Source organism: Epinephelus moara, chromosome 10 (assembly GCF_006386435.1).
Source record: "Epinephelus moara isolate mb chromosome 10, YSFRI_EMoa_1.0, whole genome shotgun sequence".
Classification (NCBI taxonomy): Eukaryota; Metazoa; Chordata; class Actinopteri; order Perciformes; family Serranidae; genus Epinephelus; species Epinephelus moara.
Window position 1 is genome coordinate 45,272,244 of NC_065515.1, and position 3,355 is coordinate 45,275,598.

The following is a 3,355-nucleotide window of genomic DNA, read 5'->3' on the forward strand; positions in this document are numbered from 1 at the left end:
TATCTGAGGACAGGAGGTCATGAATTTTGCCTCTAATAGTTAGAATTTTGTCATTAAAAAAGCTCATAAAATCATTACTGCTAAGGGCTAAAGGAATACAAGGCTCAATAGAGCTTTGACTCTCAGTCAGCCTGGCTACAGTGCTGAAAAGAAACCTGGGGTTATTCTTGTTTTCTTCTATTAATGCTGAATAATGTAGACATGCCTCAAGCCATTTAGTGACCTCTACGCCTATTGGTCCAGAAGAGGATAGGGTCACTAGTAAAGTTGGATTGCGTCGCCAATTTCCCCTTAAACTGGCTTGGGCTTGTACAGTACATAAGGTACAGGGAATAACTGTTGATAGAGCTGTGGTGTCTCTTACGAAAATATTTACTGCAGGACAGGCATATGTAGCTCTAAGTCATGTTACAAGTTTATCTGGATTAATTATTAAAAATTTTGAGGACAAAGCCATATATTGTAAAGAGAATGTTCAGCAAACCATTCAATGCATACCTCTTTTTTTATATCAAAATAAAGGACAGGAAGTGCACAAACACAGTTTTACTGTGTTTTTGATGAATGTGCAAAGTTTGATGCGACATATGGCAGATTTGGCTTTGTGCACACAGCACTTGCAGCTTAACTGTACAGCTGTTACAGAAACATGGCTACCTGCTACTTTCTCATTTGAGTCAGTAAACATTAGTGGCTATGCATTTGATAGCTGTCCTCGAAGCTCATCGTACAGCAGCAACAACCCGACATTGGCTGCTTTGCAAGCCCAACAGCATGGAGGTGTTGGCGTAGTGCAGACAGTCTGACGTACAATATCCTTAAAGTACCAGATGTCAATTTAGAATGTTTAGTGTATGAGTGCCTGACTTACAGCATAGTCATAGCAGTGACTTACAGTCCTCCATCATATCCCATGTCTTTGTTCAAAGAATATTTAGGCAAGCTACTTGATTGGCTAGATCCACTAAGTAACACAGTTGCCATTATGAGAGATTTCAATGATGACATTTGTAAATCATCAACAATCTGCAAATATATTACACAATAAAGGGTATGTTCAAGTTGTGGAACAACCCACTACTGAAAAAGGCACATTAATTGATCACGTGTATGTGAAAACAACACGTTATGATGTAGAATCAATAGTGTTGCCAACATATTTCAGCGATCACGAGGTGATTGTATGCGAGTCGATGTATTAACAGTGACGAAGAAGATTAACTGTAGACTTGTAACAGCTGTAGATGTAATTCCTGTGTTTAGATTTGGTTGGCATTGGAGGCATGAATTTCACGTCACCATAATTTCATTTGTTTTTTACTCTGTATACATGTTGACAGCATACTGTATTCATGTTGTTTCTTTTCCAAGTTCTTGCAAAGCTGCAGTAATGAAAAATTTAGCACAATTATGGCCAAATAAAAAAATGCTGCCTCTCATATGCTGTTGCTAATGCAGGTTTTGCTTTCCCTTCCATGTAGCGTAATAAAGCAAAAGACACTGGTAATGGTACTCCTGGTTTACTGGGATGGGGTTCAATTCCCTGCGGTGTCCTTCTGATTGTTTTGGCTACATGAAAGGTGAAGTTTTATTCAATCGAGTACTTGTCTTTAACAAACAAAAGATCTTGAGACTCTTCCAACAACATCTGATGTGGTTCAGGTCAACCTTTTTAAGTGTAAATCAAAGTATGAACGTAATACTCTCTTGCCACAAAGTGGCGCTATGATAAAGTCAAGATTGGCATAAATGTGTTCAGACCAGGACTGTCATAAAGCATGAGAAATTAGAGAAGTATTGCACAATGTACACTCAGGTTACAACAACTTCCTGTTAAATGGGCAAACACTAAATGGCTACCATACCGCAGCAACATTGTTTCACTAAAGTAGAAATTTTCATAACAAAGCATCATCAACATGTTAAGAATTTTCTGACCATATCTGAGGTGGATCTGGTGAAATTGCTGGGACTAGTAAATTAAAATCTAAACAATATTATTTCCTGTTGCCACTAAGTGGCGCTATAACTATAAGTAATTACTGGCATGTAGATGTTCTCAGGCCAGGTCTGTAATGAAGCATGAGAAATGGATCTGGTGAACTTGCTGGGAGTAGCACAAGTACATAAAAGTTGGTTCTTCTTAATTTGCTAACATTCATGTCCTATTACTACATGTCACTAACTGGGCTTCTTCTCCGGAGCCTTTGTGCTCCACTGTCTCGCAGGTTCCTTTGAATCGCAGCTACGTCTGGATCAGGGGTTGTTGGTTACACTGCTGTGGTGCTCCTGCCTGATGTCAACTGCTGCTGCTATTATTATTGTCAAACTTCTATTACTATTATTATACACATATGATTATTATTTCACATACACACACTGTCATATATTAATATTTACTTATAACATATATACTACCAAAATACCATTATTATTATCATTGTTCTTATTATATTATTACTAAAATCAATATTATTGTAACTATTGTCATTAGTGTTTGCCATGCATCTCTTTCTGTCTCTATCTCTCCCTGTCTTTATGTATCATTTTGTCACATGGATTACTGTAAATTTATAATGTTGATCTGTTCTGTGCACACGCTTGTCTGTCTGTCCTGGAAGAGAGATCTCTCCTCAGTTGCTCTTCCTGAGGTTTCTACCATTTTTTTCTCCATGAAAGGTTTTTGGGGGAGTTTTTTCTTTTTCTGCTGTGAGGGTCCAAGGACAGACGGATGTATGCTGTGAAGCCCTCTGAGGGAAACTATGATTTGTGATACTGAGCTTGATGAATAAAGTTGAATTTAATTAAAAAAGAATTATCTAAACAATGTCATTTCATGTTTCCTGTAGATGGTGCTATAATTATAAGTAATTATTGGCATGTAGATGTGTTCAGGCCAGGACTGTAAAGAAGCAGGAGAAATTGGGGCCATTTTGACAATAACTTTGTGTTTTATGGCCAAACATGAAAAATGGTGGGCTCACCACATCAATGGCATTTGATGACAGCACACAGTTCTTACAATAACATATCATCAGAATCATCAGAATTTTGAGGTCAGCTTTTGATGTAAAATAGGTAAATTAAGAGATAGTTGTCTGACCAGAGTGAGGGTGCTAGGATGACCTATTTCACGTTAACACTTGCTTGTCCACAATTTGGTGCTGGAGAATGACTAAAGTTACGTCATGAGACTGTTTGTGAATTGTGATATGATTGAAGTAACAATTTTTAAATTAAACTACATAAAATACACAGAAGAGTAACAATTTTTAAATTAAACTACATAAAATACACAGAAGGTACTGATGTAAACTTGATGGCAAACATTGTAGTATCAGCAAATTGCTGGCAA

The 3,355-nt window shown here is 37.2% G+C and overlaps 1 pseudogene; it reads left to right on the forward strand.

Moving 5' to 3' along the window:
- Positions 1-1,202, forward strand: part of LOC126396159 (uncharacterized) — an 8,055-nt pseudogene extending 6,853 nt beyond the window's left edge.
- The last annotated feature ends 2,153 nt before the right edge of the window (positions 1,203-3,355 follow it).